Here is an 18,603-nt window from a genome sequence, read left to right as displayed (position 1 = left end):
TTTTTTCGCAAGATAGGAAAGCTTTCTTGCACCCATCAACCAGTATAGGGAATAAAATATGCCCGTCACTGATGTTGGTGTAGATATAACGCTTGTATACGAGGCTTTTAATTAGCAGTTATTGTCCTCTGTGATCGAATAATGGAACTAGCAGCCTAATTACGCTGTAGAAGTATGTGATCCTAAAAAAAAGGCTTTAAATGATTTCTGTTATACAGAAACGTCTGATATATTTCTCTTCATTCAATATGTTTCTAGATGGAACTCATTTCTATTGCTAACTTTCTAGTATTTTCAGTTCCTTTTTTTATTTACTGTGGCAAACCTTCTTTTTGTATCTATTGTTTGATTTAATAATTAAGTAGAACAATGACTGTCAACATTTTCCAACGTACTCGTATTATCAATCAGAATTAAGAACATGAGTCTCTGTATGCATGCTGTCTCTAGTTTGCTGAAGAACTGCAACAGGCAATCCAGAAATAGCATTGCAATTCCAAATAAATGTGTGCTTTAAATGCACAGTAAAATGTGCATAAAGGTTCACAGTAATTTGTGATGATATGCGAGAGGTAAATATATTAGTAACTGTGAAGGAGATTGACTGCATGGTATTTTGCTCATTCTCTTCCTTGCGTTGATTTTGCGCCTTAAGTATTACCAACCGAGGGCTTTTAACGCAAATAAAATCATCCACACCTCTGTATTGCACACTGTAATAATGCTGCTTTGAAATTTTTCAACACGCAAATTGCATGAAAAATGCACTGCACTCTCAGAGTACAACTACAATGTTAAACGTGCTGTCTTGCATTGTAGGGACTCTGACTGCGTGCCGCTGTTTAAAAAGATAACCATTGTAGGCAGCAATGGGGAAAGAACTGCGCGGGAAAGTTTAGAAGCTGAAGAAATATTATAGCTACAGGACACCTGTGTCAGCACCCCCTTGTCTAGCGCTTTTAGACAAATACCGTCAATTCCTGCGTAGGTGTAAATAAATATTATGTCACCACGTACTCGTATAGGCGATGACATTCCCGAGATGCCATAACATATATTTCTTCGTGTTTTTGACACCGTTCTTCTCGTTCGCCAAACCGATATTCTGTACCTGTATATCTGCTCATCTCAGCACTCGAAGCGTCAATTTTACGTTTCTTGTGTAGTATTTTCTTCGTCACTGCAATTTCTCTAGCTCATGAAGTCGTCACCAGTTGTAGACCTGGACAAAGTAAAATTTATGTAAAATTGGCTGGAACTGCTAAACACTGTAATAAGGAAATATGTATTACTCGCATATACGAATGCAAATGCGCAAGCACACAATAGGTCGGTCAAAACTGAATTGGCTCTTGGTTATACGCCTTGCGGTACTCTACTTCATTAGTACATCGAAGTTGTTTGGCCCATCTAGATGGCATTGTTACGTCTGTTTTCCGAAGCACTTTCTGTAGAAAGTCGTGCCAGTGCGACTGCGTATTCAGGCAATAAATTTCGACTGAACTTTGTCCAGACAAAGCAGTCTTTTTCAGTTCGCCGTCGTTGTGCTCTTCTTGAAGACACCTCGCTCCTTAAGATGCCGGGTTATACTCACCTCAACACGCTAACTATAGCCGGGGTTCGAAAAAGAGAATCTTCCGCAGTTTCCCGTAAAAGCCCCAATACACATTAGAACATCCATCAGCTATTTTCATATGCCACTCCGCAGCTCCGCAAACACCGCACTGCAAGAAGTCACTGCTGGGCTTGCTCAAATGGATACCAATCATGTCAAAGTACTGGTAATTTACGTTATCTCCTGCTATGGTGAACGTGCGCCTATTAAGGTCGACTGGATCGCTCATCGGCGAACATGCGAAACTGGGGTTGCTATAATTGTAGGAGGAGACCCTAACACCTCGCGACACGGAAATGTGGAAGCGAAACAGCAGGTCTGATGCACCCTACTAATTGACCATTATCAGCCCCCCTCTACCAACAACGTGATGAGTCTGTGGAAGAATATCACACACTCTGGAGTCCCATATTTACTAGATGTATCTGATGTCGCCATGCGGCCCAAGCCAAAGTCAAGATGTAAGACAAAAGCAGCCTACACACGTGGCAGAACGGCACTTTATTGAGTACGCTGCTCTCTTACGTGTAGGAGGAGAGTTTGGACTTCCTGCTCTGGGCATTTGAGCGTGGAGATATTTTTACCGCCTCCCTAGGTGGCCTTGGGGCCATCCCCTAAAAAAAGGTGGTTTTACTACTACCTCGATATTGCCTACCATTTTAAGAGAACTTGAACTACTTTTCCAATAAACGCTCTGCAAAGTAATTTAACATATTTGCTAGAACATTTAGTATTTTCTCCAGCACCTTAATATTCTGCACATTCAAAGAAGAAAGGCGTTTTATTCCAAAGCGAAATGCTCCGGCAAAGCTACATCTTGCGAAGTCCACATCCACAAGCCAGAGAAGGCTTTGGGAAAACATGCGGCTCGTAATGCGAAGTACTAATGTGAAAAAACGCAGGCACTGTATGAAATACCCGTGCATACAATCAATAGGAAGGAAGTAGCATAAAGGCTTACGCTGCTCATTAACTTGTTTGTTGTTTCTTGCACAGTACGGGACTCTGACTGCTACGCACGATGGGCACTGGCAGCAGCCTGTCAAGATTTCGGATGCTAAGGTCTTCCACTATAGCGCCCACCCTGTTCCGCGTTCGGTCCGCTCCTCATTAACGATAATTGACGGCCGCTCGCAGGTATTTCGAGAACCAGCGCGCCGTTCCCAAAATACCACGAAACACGAGAGTCATGCTGCTTGTGTGTCTATGTGGATTACAGTGACAGGTAGCACCGACAAGTTCCCCCCAATAGCATGGCGCCCGTGCTCCTGAAATTTTATCCAGTGCAATTACATTGTCGTTCTCGTAATCCTCAGGATTTAGGGTCAAAAAGCGGACTTACGCGCCGCTACAGGAATTCAGTGTGACCTCGTTCCACGCATTGACAAGAGAATAGATGTTTTCGTTGGCACTATCGCATCTGGATTGTTTATACTTGCTAGCAATAAATTTCCGCTGTCTAAAATGTCAGGAACCTGCCAGAGTTTACCGCGTCGTTTGCCCTCTTCTACGCTAAGCCGAATGAAAATAATTTAGGAGATCTGATAGCGCCTGAATTAAACATGTGAAAAGGTTTTCATGTAGTTTGTGGAAAATTTGATTGGTAACGCTGAAGATCAGGACAATACTGCTGCGCTCAAGGTAATATTCGCCAAAGTAAAAGTAAATTACAGCAGGTGCCATCTCGCAGTGACAGGGTACAGTAATTTAGTTGCCAGTAGGTGCAAAAAAATTTACGAAAAACGAAAAATAGAGAAGAAAAGTGTTGCGAAGGAGGAAGAAGTAGGGAAACTATGATCTATGTGGAAAAGTAAATTGAAATATAATTACGCAATCAGTAGCTGTAATGCATATAAAATAAAACAATCGGCCCATGCTTAGCTTCCAGATGCAATAAAGGGTACGAGGAAAGAAATTCGAACTAAAGGTACATCTCATCGTGGCCTTGTGATGCCTTTATCCATCACAAGAGCTTCGGCGGATTGTGGTCCACCTTTCCTTGGTCTGCGAACCAAAATTTAAAATTTGTTCTTAAAGTTTAAGAAAATAGTTACGTTTGCTGCCATTATTTGGTGCTTATCTCACGAGCCCCTGCGACGACTTTGTTTACACTGTGTTAGAAACAAGCTTGGCTGTGTTGTCTGAAGGGCATGCCTATTGACAGCAATATCAAGGTGGCACTTGAAGTCTTCGGACGGTGTTCTGACTAAACAAGGGCGCGGCACGTTGGCTCCACGCAGCACGCAAGGCAACTGGTGCTTTAGATAAGAAACAGGGCCTCGACAGCTACCAGGCGTCTCAAAACGCTGGTGTAGGCAACCTGTATCAGTATCGCCGCACATTGGATAGCGAAAGGACGCCACGTCTGCTTTTCGCAGCTAGAAGATGGACGCACTTGCCACTGAGCTTTCGAGCAAAACTTGCGCTTGGTAGTATGCAGGATTTATAGCGCGCACGGCGCAGACTATGGGCTATGAGAGTGCTGAAGTCGGCTCAGGCGTATTATACAGAACTGACACTGTACTCACACTGGTTACCTAGCGCATGATGCAGAAGTCAGTCACACCGCGCCTTTAACTGCAAATAACTACAATATAAGAAGAGACCTGCTAGCTGGCGATAAGAAGATTTCTTCACGGTATCTAAAGATTCCGAGAATTTCCCTAGTATTATTTATGTAATAGTGTATCAGTAATATGTAAAGTCCTGCCACTTCTCTGATGCGCTCAGAGGGGGCCGTGAGACAGACATCATCGTTCATCTTGTAAATCGGGGCTTTCTTAACATACGCAAGGCCTTCTCCCCAATTTTCTCGGATGTCCGTCAGTTTCTTGTTCAGTAAAGGAGGCAGATCCCGCACAGAGTGTAGTCCAAGCTGTGCTGACCCTGTTCACAAGCACAATAGTAACCTGATCTGATAGCGAATACAATTTACCGGTGAACTGGCCAGATCCCACTGCTGGTGTATTCAAAACTTAGGCGATCACGGAGACATTGTTACACCGAAGTGGCGAACTGGGTGAGTAGGTGTGGATTAATTGTTCAAAAAAGCGGGAAGGGAGAAAGGCGACAGAAGATTAGAGGATGAACGCTCTTTCTGTATTATTTTGTCGTCTTTGTCCTTTCGCGCTTTTCCTAAATATAAACACTAAACTGGTCCAATTACGGGGACTGTGCAAGAAAAGTCGGGATTTCCTAGACTGATTCCTTAGGAAAGAGCTTCAGATAATCGATGAGTCTATGCACGTGTGTTATCAGTTGAAGTTGTCGCTTGCGCTTGGTATGAGATTACCAAGCAGTGCACGACGTGGGCCCTCGAAAACGGTTTTAATGTGGTTTGTGACACGATTCCATCCGTGAGGCAGTGCAACCTTGATAATCCCGGTACAGCTATCGGATTACAGTTGCTCCAGTGCAGTGTGTAGGCCTAGCTCCTTTGCGTCTTCCTGGAGGTTTGGCGTCTGTGTCTCGCCAAGTATGCGTAGCAGGGCTCTCCCACAAAGCCGTGATGCGAAAAGGGAGAGAACGAAGAATGTTTACAGGACAAATTAAATTTACAGAGCACAAAGGTAATCTCTACGGATAGACTCAACGTGAAATCATACCCGAATTCACCGTAACGTATACATTAACCAGCCTCACTACACATCAGCACGCAAAGATCATGGACACAAGATTAGAGAATACAAATGTAATACTCCTAGCAGCTCTTTTTTTGCAAGAACCATCAGTCAGTGGAACCGACTACCTTCCTCAGTTGTAGAAATCTCGTGTACTAACAATTTCTTTTCTGCATTAAACCGATAGAATCTTTTGAACACTAACGCTTGATAAATATCACGGTTATGTCTAACAATCACCATGACCGATACAGAATCCTAGCTGCAAATGATATTCTTTTCTTTTAGTGCTTCTTTTTTGTTGTACTGTACCCTTTATCACTACCGCGTGTTGCTGCTATTCTTCGCTTGTTCTTTGCCTTTTTATTATGAATCATTGCCATAATAAAGCTTTCTGGAAATATATAAAAACAAGTAGAACAGACGACATTTCAGTTCCCGCTCTGAAATCAAATGGCACTGCTATAACGACAGACGCTGAAAAGGTTGAAGTGTTTAATCTCTATTTTCAATCGGTGTTTTCGGAGACACCAACGACTGACGCGACCACATCACTTCCTCCTAACAGTGCCTTTGAACATTCCATGCCTGAAATAAACATCGATATACATGGTATCGACTGTGTTTTGCAGGAATTGGACACCTCTAAATCAATGGGTCCTGATAGAATTCCTTCCTATGTTCTAAAGAAATGTCACGGCATTATTGCACAATATCTTTGCATTTTGTTTCAAATCTCGTACGAGACTAGGTTGCTTCCACAGGATTGGAAACTCGCGGCTGTTAATCCTATCTATAAATCTGGGGACAAAAAACTGGTGGAAAATTACAGGCCTATATCCCTAACTTCAGTATGGTGCAAAGTTTTTGAGGATATATTGTATAGTCAATTATTTAAGTACCTTGAGTCGATTAACTTTTTTACTGCCTCACAGCATGGATTCAGTAACGGTTACTCATGCAACACACAATTAGTTGAATTCCAACACTTTATAGGTAACTCCCTTGACAAGAACGAACATGTAGATGCACTATTCCTGGACTTTAAAAAAGCGTTTGACACAGTATCTCATCACTTACTAAATATTAAGTTAACGTCCTTGAACATACATAATAAAACCCAGAACTGGATTTGTAACTATCTTAATGACCGTAAACAGTGTGTAGTTCTTAATGGATGTAGTTCATCACACATAACCGTTTCCTCAGAAGTGCCCCAGGGCAGCGTTCTGGGGCCACTATTATTCCTCATATATATTAATGATATTGTAGATGACATACAGTCCCCCATGAAACTCTTTGCAGATGACTGTGTTCTTTACAGAAAAATAAATTCACCATCAGATGTAACAATCTTGCAGAGGGACCTTGATAAAATAGGAAATTGGTGTCTACGCTGGCGAATGAGTCTGAATATTAATAAATGTAATCACGTCCGCTTTTCAAATAAAAAATTCGAGCCTCAAACCCAGTACAATGTTGAAAACACAACAATAAAAAGCGTCTCAGAGTGCAAGTACCTTGGCGTTTACTTCACATCGAAACTTAAATGGAACGTACACACTCAGCATTCAATATCTAAGGCAAGTAAAATGTTTTTTATTCGTAGAAATTTTAAATCAGATTCCAAAGATGTTAAAGAAACACTTTATTTTTTGCATATAAGATCTATCCTTGAATACGCCACTATGATGTGGGATCAATATCAGGACTATTTGATTCAAGTAATAGAAAAACTTCAAAATCAGGCTGCACGCTTCGTCTCCAATAGTTACAACCCGTTCGATAGTGTCCCTGAAAAAAAAGCATTGCTGGGCTGGGAAACGTTAATTACCAGAAGAAAAAAAATTGAGACTCAAGTTCTTCCACCGTATCTTCTATAATCAAACAGGCATTGATAGCCGCAACTACCAATCGGAGCCAACTTATGTCTCGAATCGACTCGACCACTCAAAGAAGGTGCGTGAATACAGCTGCAATACTAACCGTTTTGCTGAATCATTCTTTCCACATACGGTGAAAGAATGGAATTTGTTGCCGGAAGAATGTGTTTCAGTGTCTGATAATCATTATTTTTTTTCGCGCCTGTGTTTGTGACAATGCATTACTGCCTTAACTTTGTTTAAATTTTCTATTACGCTTGAAAATGTTGACTCATTGTATGTTCCACCTTGATGTTACTTTGCATTGTGTATTTATTCTTTATTTCTGTGCATGATTTAACATATCTTTATCTAACTGCCCTCCCCCCCCCCCCCCCTGCGATAATGCCTTCGAGGCGATGCAGGTATTCTGTAAATAAAATAAATACAAAATCATTGTGCTTTCTGTACTTTTTTTGTCATGCGACATCTGCAAGGCGCCTGTAATCGACGTGGCTGTGTGCAACGCGGCCGTATGCTTTCGTGTCGACGTAGAATAATCTGTTTTTCATTTACACGACTTTATGCAAACCTGCAATTTTAATTTGATGCTTGTTTTACTTCTGTACCCCCCCCCCCCCCCTACTGTTACGCCTGAATGGACGCTGTGGGTATTAAATAAATAAATAAATAAATAAATAAATAAATAAATAAATAAATAAATAAATAAATAAATAAATAAATAAATAAATAAAGTGCCCGTGGTCGCATGGGTCGCGATATGATTATAAGGTAGGCCATGTCGGGGGACTCTGGAATTATTTAGCCCTCTGGGGTTGTTTAAAGTGAACGCGATGCACGGTACACGATCTGTTGTGCACTCCGCCTCCAGCAGAATGCGCGCGCCGCGTCTGGAAACGACCCTGCAATATACTGCTCAGCGCAACGCCTTAGCCTGTGAACTACCACAGTGGAGATTCCAAACAAGCATTGTTATATATATCATACTTCATTGTAGAGAGAAATTTGCTCACAATGCTGTATTCAACACTCGCAAAGCGTACCACCAGCATGCAATTCGACATTGAATTTCAGTAAAATACTACTAGTTGAAGTGAACTGGTGTTTTAATATAAGCCGATGACATAAATAGTGACAAGTGTTAGAAACAAAATGCAATTGCGCGCTTCATATGTCTCTCTGCTTAGCATTTGATTTAAATGATTAAAAAGCACCGCTTTCCGGAGATTTCAATAAGTGTGTTGAGTTTGCTGTTATTTCTTTCCTGTCGCTTTTCTTGCATGAAATTTGTAGAAGTTATTTACGTTTTTTTTTTTTTGCAGCACTCCCAAATTTTTTTTATTCGTGATGAAGAACGTCGTGATTACTCGACGTTCTTTCGTACACATATTGACGCCATGAGTGGCGGTTATTGCCGAGTATAGCACAAACATGAATGTGTATCGTTAGGGTCCACTAATAAAATCAGTATACTACTTTGTCCTAACTGATATACTGGGAATGCGTGAACACGCACCATTGTTCTGATTTCTAACAAATGAATTGCGAGCCAGTGAAAGGGAAGCGGTGCGCACTTCTAAGACCTATTTCATGTGGTTTTATACGGCTATGGAACGAAAGGCACCATGATCTTGTCAAGGAGACATGCCGTAATGGTACTGAGAAATAATTGACACTAGAGCCAGGGGGTGAATTTAACGGTCACTGCGTGTTCCGATGTGACCCCGCCTTCCGCTGTTCTTGCGAAGTGCTATCGGTGGCCGCTGCGAATAGCCTGAAATTGCTTCAACTGTATTCCATATGCCTTATGCGCACGCGAGACCCAGGTAACAGGAATCAGCAGAATGTAGGCACAGTTTCCGCAATGTAAAACATTATTAAATCACTCTCAACTAGCTCTGTAATGCAGAGAAGTTGAAATACAACGCGTTTTTTTTTTCAATAGCTGCTCAAGCCTCCTAATCCAAGCTACAGAAGAAAACCCTCCAAAGATCTGCATATATAGACATCACCAACATACTTGTCACCCTTCCAACTTTTGACCTAATTCCAAAAGTTTGGGATTGCGTTAAACATCGCAACCTCTTTTTCCGTATGCAAATGCTTTTCACTCACCTCTCTTCCTTTCGTCATCTACTATCTGCTCCTAGGCTTGAAAGAAATGGCGCAGACCGCGTCATCAGGGAAATAAGATACCACAAGCTCGTTCCGAAACGAAATACCAAAGGAAAGAAAAAAAGAAGCCTATAGGAAACGGAGTAAGGAGAAACTTGCGTGGCAGAATAGCCGAAAACGAAATAAGCATCACGCAAGGTTCTTATTGCCACTGCGGAAATGGAAAAAGGCCCAGAGTATCTGCTCATTGGCGTCTTATGAGCGGGACGCTGAGTGCATATTAGGAAGATGGTGGTAACCAGCCTCTCCTAATCCCGCGTCGGCTGGCCACCGCATCGAATCGCAAGCATCAAAACGCATGTCACAAGGGAAACGTGAGATGGTGGTATGGTCATCAGCGTAACGGGAATCGCCTTCACTATCTTCGTACTCCCACTCACGGTGCTTATGCGAATTAGTCGTAACCCTCTCGTTCACAATGATTGCAGTGTGGTGTTTGTTCTGCTTTTGCATCGGTCTCCATTCTTTACTACATGCGTCTTTCTATTGACTGGAGGCTGCGGTTGGCAGAAAAGTATCTCATGTTACACTTTGGCATTTTCTTCATTGCTGCAATGTCTTTCTTGCTCATTTGATGCACTATGAGTCTTCGGGTCGTCCGTAGAAGCGATAAAACTGATGTCTCTCGTTTCCAGCAAGCTGCCGCTTCGTAGTTTCATTAGAGAAAGCAGCACTTAGCTGGCTCGTAAAACGATGCGTGGTACTTCAATGATTACGGGGCTTGGGAAAATGACGAGGGTTCGTTCCCGTATAGGGAGTTGTGTAGGATTTCGTATTTCTTGACGTCGGTTAAAAGGCCCCCGCCTGTCTTTTTCTAAAGTTAATAGCTTTATCTGTCTCGTTTGCCCGTTCTCGTGGTCGGTGGTCTTCGAATGAACTCTCACCACTGATACAAAGGTGCCGATAAAACTGAGACATCCACCCAAATGTAGCAATTTGCTACAATGGAAACCCAACCGGGTTCCTCGAAAGAAAGCCTCGCAGTTGAAGAAAAATTCGTCCTGGTCCGGGACTCGAACCCGGGACCACCGCCTTTCCGGGGCAGCCGCTCTACCATCTTATCTCCACCTAGCGGATTTCCGCTGAACTATTACGTCAAAGGTGCCGATGCAAAGGGCGCTTTCTTTCGTGGAACCAGCTGCCGGATGCCCCAATAGCAATTACCTGAGCTAGTTTTGAATAGCTGAACTGAAAAAAAGTCGTATCCTTTCATTCGCCCTTTACTTGGCCGATACGAGGTGCGGACAATATGTAGCTGTCCTTGGTTTTTTGCGTCACTCCAACTATATATGTAGCCGCAATCGCATAAATAAATTGAGCTGTTAGTACAGCGACGTCCTTGTCTGTCTTCTTGAGTCTTGTTTTTTTTTTTCAGTTCAGCTTTTCAAAACTCGTCTTGCAGGACACGTTCGTCGCCGAGCTCCAAGTGTAATAGCTATTTGTGACGCACGTCTTCCCACTCGAGAGCTTTGAGACATGAGAAGGCGTAGATGCTAAGGTGGAGCCGCTCGGCAAAGGCAACCCTCCTCTTCCTCCTTCGCCCCCTCCCCCTTTCGCGGTTTCGGGAGAGGGCTCTGGTGACGGCACAGAGAACGGCAGCTGCCTTCCATGTCGGCACTTGTCCTACTGGGTGCAGAACATTGATATGTCGAGTCGGCCCTTCCATGTTTAGTCAAGTGTACCACTGCTACCGATACGTTGTTAACGGCTCTGTCTTTACGGAATTACGCAATCAGACAAAAATGCGAACTAAATATACTCACTGTAATAAATATACGCCTCTACGCACGCGATTCCTTTGATTAAAGCGACAAGTTTTCTTGAAGCGTTTGGATACTCACTGACATTGACAGTCATCGGCGATGGTTTCTGTACCATTCCTACAACGAAGTTATAATACTTACAACGAAGTTGATGATGCGATTATCATGGCTAAAACAATACATGATTGTTTCATGGTTTCTTAAAAAATGAGAGGACTCACAAGGTTTAGATATTCGCAAAATGTTCGCAAAATGAGGTGATATAGTGGTAAATTCTGAACAATGTGTGTTAATTTGGAGCTCATCGAAAAATGATAAAGGCGCGTTGTAGACTTGCCTAGATTTGGGAAACGAAAGGCTTACAAAGTTTCTCCGCTGCCTTGGGAGTACCAAAGATGGCAGCAATTTTAAACTGAGAGCAACAGGGACAAGGTTATGGGCGGCGTGCCCCTATAGTTTAGAGAGTGCAAGGTGAACATTTGCTTTAAAAATAAAGACTACTTGATTATTTCTTCTTTGTGCGTTTTACGAGGCGTTTTGTTGCTTTCGTCACTCTCCTCGATGAACTAAGCGAGGCAGGTTGTTCATATTGTAACCAACAGTTACAACAGCCGTTTCTATGAAAACTAATTTATTCTGGGGCGAACTTGTGCCCGTCAACTCAACAGACTCTACACTCATAAAAAATGTCCCTCGAGCTTTGCTTCTTCGAACGTCGTTCTCTTCTTCGTCGCCTCCTGTCACGTGCTGGTCGTCCGATTATCGAGCACGAGCCGCCGGTCTGTCAGCACGCGGTGTGGGCACGTGAGGCGCAGCGTTGCCTTGCGGTGCCTTGCTTGACGCTTGTGGTGTGGTGGCTCTTTGGGACACGGTTAGGATGTGGCGGGCGTCTTTTCATTCTCGCAATGCTGGCAGCAATATTTTGGTGAATTAGAATGCAAGCGGTGGGGGATGGGGGGTGGGAACGTATGCGATAAATATTTAATCTGCATATGGTAATTGCCCGCAGCCTTTGCAGAAGCTAACTTACTCAAGCGTATGTTCCAGAGTGTCATACAGGCGTTATCCGCAGTGTTTCGCAGAATTCTGAAATAACTCCACATCGACACCGAGTTCACGTTGGATGGAATTGGGAGGCATATTAAGTGCAGTGTCGGCCAAATTCACATTTCTGCCTAATAAAGGTTTTTGCAAATGATTCGTCTATAATGGTTCTTGCCTCTTTTAATACGTTGTACCAGTTTTGCGTTATGTGTCGGTGGCGTCCTCGGTGAAATAAACGAGCCATATAGTTTATCAAAGAACATTTACCAGTGCGATAGTTGAACGTACAAGCTTTTGCGCAAGATTATCGAATGCACAAGGCTGGAGCGAGTACACGCAAGCAGAACGCCTAGCGATTTGATAGTTTGCGCTCGTTGTCCTGTGCATGCGTACTGGCTCTAGTCGGATCCGTTCATTATTCTTGTGCAAATACCCTAACGTCTTGTTTTCATCTAGTAAAAGTAAAGGCCAGGTTATGGGTTATGTATTGGTAAGGTTCGAAATGGGTGCGTTACATGCGGCCTTTGCGATATACTGCTTCTGCAGGTGCTCTGGATCATTAAAAGTGCGTTTCGCGAACGACAAAGAATTTAGCCCACAGACCTGGGAGAACTCCGAATTTCTCCGAGGTCAAACTTAGTGAAAATAGCCAGGTCCAACGTAGTCGGCTGCTTTACAAGCTTTGTAAAAAAAAAACTACTCAACAAATGCTCAAAGGCGTCACATGCGGATAAATCTAAAAAGGGGCGAGACACAGGCAGACATAGTTTTAATGGGTGCGGTTTGATTATTGGCTAATTAATTGCTTATGATTCATCCAAAAACAGCGCGTACAAACACACATCGCTCACTTCTTGTGCTGCGCATGTCTATTCTACGTCTGTCTGTCTGTTTTGACGATCATGAGTACCCAGCTAACCCGAATTTCTGATTGAGGTAATTGCGCAGTAAAAGTGCTGAAGTTATACAGCCTCACCGAAAATTGCGATGTTATCTGGAAAAGTAGCAAAAGCCTGTTATATATATTGTCACGAGCAATGGGAAAGTTAAAGACATTGTAGTGAGGCTGGGTCAGAGGCTCTCTTGTCGGACTAAAACCTGCTGGAACCTGTGCGCTCGGTGCAGTCTTGACTAGACAAGCGCTAGCCGTTTACTGTTAATTAAGTACTCCCCGTAACATCTTTTTGGTGGAGGTGCGGGGTACGATGACTGCGTACTGTCTTCGGCCATGGAGGCGGGAGAAACGTGGCGTTCGCTCCAAAGATCCAGGGCCGGGTGGAATAGTGCCCGCAACCTCCACCAAAAAAGATGTTACGGGGAGTATTTATTTTATGTCACGAGCAATGGCAAAGACAAAGACATTGTAGTGGGGCTGGGTCAGAGGCTCTCTTGTCCTTCTTTTTCACAAGCACTACAGGGGATGCCCAAGGGCTACAGGAAGGCTCTATAACATCTTTATCAAGTATTTTTTCTATCTACCTCCTTTTGGATGACTTGGCGCTCAGAATGAGATACTCGGTAAGGGTGCGTGTGAAGGAGGCTGGCGGCTCCAGTGTCGATGCGGTGGGCCACTACATGTGTACGTCCTAGTGGACAGTTCGCAACATCAAATACGTCAAGGTACGAAAATAGGACACCACGGAGTGCTTCACTTTGGGAAGGTAAGAGGTCGGGGGATATCATTTTATCCAGAAGTGCCTGGGTTGGCGCCGGTATGGCAGGTTGCGTCGCGGTCTCAGCGTCAGCAGCGAATGCATAAAGAGTACATTCTTCCAAAGGTGACAGTTCGGCAAGTGAAATTCCTTGAGGAAGAACATGGGTCGAAGTAGAAAAGTTGAGGACTGGAAGCAACGTTTTGTTGTTGGCAATAAGCACTACGGTATGGGGAAGTGCGATGTTGCGCGAGAGGATCAGATCTGTGAGGGGAGCGTCCACATATTCACCATCAGGGACTGGGGTAAACGGTGACATAAGGACGTAGGTAGCAACCTGCGCGGGTAGTCGTAGAAACTCCAGGGAACGTAGGCGAGCGTTACTTGATGCGGTGTCATCAGGACACAATGGCAGTTCGAGCCGCAAAATTCCAGAAGAACAATCGATGAGGGCAGAGTGGGCGCTCAAGAAGTCAATGCCAAGAATGACATCATGTGGGCAAGCTTCGAGAACAGCGAAGATAACTGAAGTGTGGTGGCCGGCAACAGTAACGCGGGCAGTGCACATAGCAAGAACAGGTGTTCGGGTGCCGTCAGCTACTCGCACAGTAGGAGAGACGGCAGGTGTCAGCACTTTGCGTAGGCGGCGTCGGAGCGTAGAACTCATCACAGATATGTGGGTGCCAGTATCGATGAGAGCAGTAACGGGCACGCCGTCGACGAGAACACCGAGCAAATTGCGTCTTGAAGTAGGGGTTGATAGAGGTTTTGCGGTCCTTGTCGTCAATGCAGACCGCACAAAAGGCCATCTACGATCGTCGACACCGGGATACTGATTTTCCACCGGGCTCTCTCGTCCTTCTCTGGCTCCCATCTCGTCGTCTCGGCCTGTTTGAAAAGTTAATGTCGCGGTACGTCAGACCCTACCGCGGGCTGCGCCAGGTGACTCCTGTCACCTACGAGATATCTCCCATGGCATCCACCTCATCGACTGCCGCACCACGAAGTGACATCGTACATGTGTCCCGCCTCAAACTTTAATACTGTGATAATCCATTTTGATCACAACAAGCACCGGGACGGTGCTTCATCGGCCGGGGATAATGTCACGAGCAATGGCAAAGACAAAGACATTGTAGTGGGGCTGGGTGAGAGGCTCTCTAGTCGGACTAAAACCTGCTGGAACCTGTGCGCTCGGTGCAGTCTTGACTAGACAAGCGCTAGCCGTTTACTGTTAATTATATACTCCCCGTAACAATATATATATATATATATATATATATATATACATGGTGTCCCAACTGCCATGCACCAAGATTTTCAAAATGATACCTCCCTTCCACTCCGTGCAGATGATCGAACAGCGAAGCTGTCTTAGTTACACTGAGTGTTACGAGTGTTAAATGTGCATGTGTTCCACGTGATGCAATTGCGTAAACATAAATTAACACAGGTCACCTCTCAACGTCTAATATTAACATATTAGACGTTGAGAGGCGAGAAGAGACAGCGACTTCCGACGCTACTCGACGAGTGTCCAGTTCTCTGGTTGAAACCTGCCGAGCCGCCGCCAGAGGGATGGGCTGCAGTCACGGAGACGGCGCGCGTTCGGCGCGAACGCGGGGCAACGCGGGCGGAGTCGGCAGCAGTTCTGCGCATTATCCGGAAGGGCGCGCCACAAAGAAACACCTTTTGTTATACCCATCGCCTTTCCTCCTCACGCACAGCGTGGCCTCTCATTGGTTGCCTAATGATGATAATTATGATTTAGTGGCTTCCCTCTGAAACGGGGCGTCGACAAATAGTCAACTAGCCTGCGTGATTTAATAAGGTATGCTATACATGTTTTTGTCTAGCATTATTGTGTGCATTTCATTAATCTTTTTTTCCTCAATATCTACCTTGTACCTCAACCTATGACTAAGATATCAAATCACGTTTTATCAATCTCTTCCCTGCTTGTATTCATAAGTACTCAAAACGTATCTTGCTTCTGGCGACTGCTGACCGGTTGATGCTTCCGTCCACTTTAAACCCAAGCACTTTTCGTAGATGTACGTTACGCACTGTTCTCACTGGAGGAATCCCTTTACATTCCATTAGGATGTGTTGAGTCGTCTCCGGATCTTTGCTGCAGCGTACACATGCCTCATCTAGTTTCGAATATTCACTACGGTATGTTTTGGTCCTTAGGCAACCGGCTATAGCCTCAAATAGCAAGGCACTGACTGCCCTTTGTTATATCTTACAGATTTTCCCTTCTAATTCAGTTCTTCTCATTCTTGTAAATATTCATTGTGATTTTTGTTTCCATTCTTTGCATCCAATTCATTGCCTGTATTTCTCTCACTTTCTTTCTTATGACTCCTGGTTTTCTATTTACAGTTTGAATTATTCTGTACTTTGTTGCCAACTTTCTTTACCTCTTCCTCCATTCTGTGTCCACGCTTTCAGATACAGATACCTGTGCACTCTTGGCGCCCATTTAGTTTCATCCATGTTCCTGAGCATTCTTCCAAAGTAATTTTGCTCTGTGCTTCTCTTACTTCATAAGAGGCCTACCCATGTCAACTTGCACTGCCTCGTTTGTGGTTTTACCGTGGGCTCCCAAAGCCAGCCGGCCTACTGATCTTTGGTTAACTTCCAACCCCGACAAATATCTGATTTTAAAGATAGCATGGCTTTTGCGAACGTTAGCGCTGGCACCATTACTCCTTTCCAGATTCCACGCACCACCTCCTGCTTATTGTGGCCCCACAGTGCTCTGTGTTTCATTATTGCTGCATTCCGCTTCCCCTTGATATTCAGATTATCTTGGTGGGTGTTTGAGTAAGTCTTTCTTTCGTTTATGTATACGCAGAGGTACTTATATTGCTTGAATATGGGTATGAGTTGTTGTTGAATTGACGCCACGTATTTACTCGACGAAGACGGTAAAGAATTGAAGAATTATAGACCCATTAGCTTGCTTTCAGTATTGTATAAAATATTCAACAAGACAATTTCCAATCGAATCAGGGCAACACTTGACTTCAACCAACCAAGAGAACAGGCTGGCTTCAGGAAGGGATATTCTACGATGGATCATATCCATGTCATCAATGAGGTAATCGAGGAATCTGCGGAGTACAATCAACCTCTCTATATGGCTTTCATAGATTACGAAAAGGCATTTGATTCAGTAAAGATACCAGAAGCCATAGAGGCATTGCGTAATCAAGGAGTACAGGAGGCATACGTGAATATCTTAGCAAATATCTAGAAGTATTCCACAGCTACCTTGGTTCTCCACAACAAAAGTACACAGATACCTATAAAGAAAGGGGTCAGGCAAGGAGACACAATCTCTCCAATGCTATTCACTGCATGCTTAGAAGAAGTATTCAAGCTCTTAGACTGCGAAGGCTTAGGAGTGAGGACCAACGGCGAATGCATCAGCAACCTTCGGTTTGCAGATGACATTGTCCTATTCAGCAACAATGCAGACAAATTACAACAAATGATTGAAGACCTTAATCAAGAAAGTGTAAAAATTGGGTTGAAGATGAATATGCAGAAGACAAAGATAATGTTCAATAGCCAGGCAAGGGAACAAGAATTCAGGATCGCCAGTCTGCCTCTAGAGTCTGTAAAGGAGTACGTTTAACCAGGTCAATTACTCACAGGGCACCCTGATCATGAGAAAGAAATTTACAGAAGATTAAAATTGAGTTGCAGTGCATACGGCAGCCATTTGCAAATCCTGACTGGGAGCTTACCACTGTCGTTGAAAAGAAAAGTGTACAATCATTGCATTCTACCGGTGCTAACATATGGGGCAGAAACTTGGAGTTTAACAAAGAAGCTCGAGAACAAGTTAAGGACCGCACAAAGAGCGATGGAACGAAAAATCTTAGGAGTAACGTTAAGAGAGCGGAAGAGAGCGGTGTGGATCAGAGAACAAATGGGGATAGCCGATATTCTAGTTGACATTAAGCGGAAGCAATGGAGCTGGGCAAGCCATGCAATGCGTAGGATGGGTAACCGGTGGACCATTAGGGTTACAGAAGGGATACCAAGAGAAGGGAAGCGCAGTCGAGGACGGCAGAAAACCAGGTGGGATGATGAAGTTAGGGAATTTGCAGGCGCAAGTTGGAATAGGCTAGCGCGAGACAGGGGTAATTGGAGATCGCAGGGAGAGGCCTTCGTCCTGCAGTGGACATAAATATAGGCTGATGATGATGATGATGATGAAATACTCGTGACTTCATTGAAGATCATAATTCCTGATTTCTCTGTGCTAAACTTAAGGCCTAGATTTGTCGCTGCATTCCCACAGATATTCGCAAGTATCTGTAAATCTTTTTTATTGTCCGCTAGTAGCACAATGTCGTCTGCGTACATCAGTCCGGGGACCTTCCGTTGCACAATTTGTCCATTACGGATGTAGAATAAATAAAACCTCAATTCGCCGTTTTCCAGTCGTTTTCTATGCCCATAACATAAAGCGTGAACAATGGAGATAGAGGTCATCCTTGCTTCAGTGCTTGGAGAATTCCCACCACTTCATAACCTTTTCCACCTTTCCATACAACTTGTACTCGGTTGTCTCTATATATATCCCTCAGCAGCTCCACGAAATCATCATCTATGCCTTCGTTCTTAAGAATATCCCATAACAATTCCCTGTCTACGTTGTCATAGGCTCATTTAATATCTAGAAATGCTATCGATAAAGGTCTGTTCTGAACTACTGAAATGTCTATGCACTGAGTTAGTACAAACATATTTACCTATAAGTGTCTTCCTAGCCTGAACCCATTCTGTTGTCTCCCCAGTTCATCACTTTTCTGCACCCACTTCGACAGTTCT

This window comes from Dermacentor silvarum, chromosome 2, assembly GCF_013339745.2.
Source record: "Dermacentor silvarum isolate Dsil-2018 chromosome 2, BIME_Dsil_1.4, whole genome shotgun sequence".
NCBI lineage: Eukaryota > Metazoa > Arthropoda > Arachnida > Ixodida > Ixodidae > Dermacentor > Dermacentor silvarum.
The sequence above is the reverse complement of the archived record's forward strand: the minus strand, read 5'-3'. Positions refer to the sequence as shown.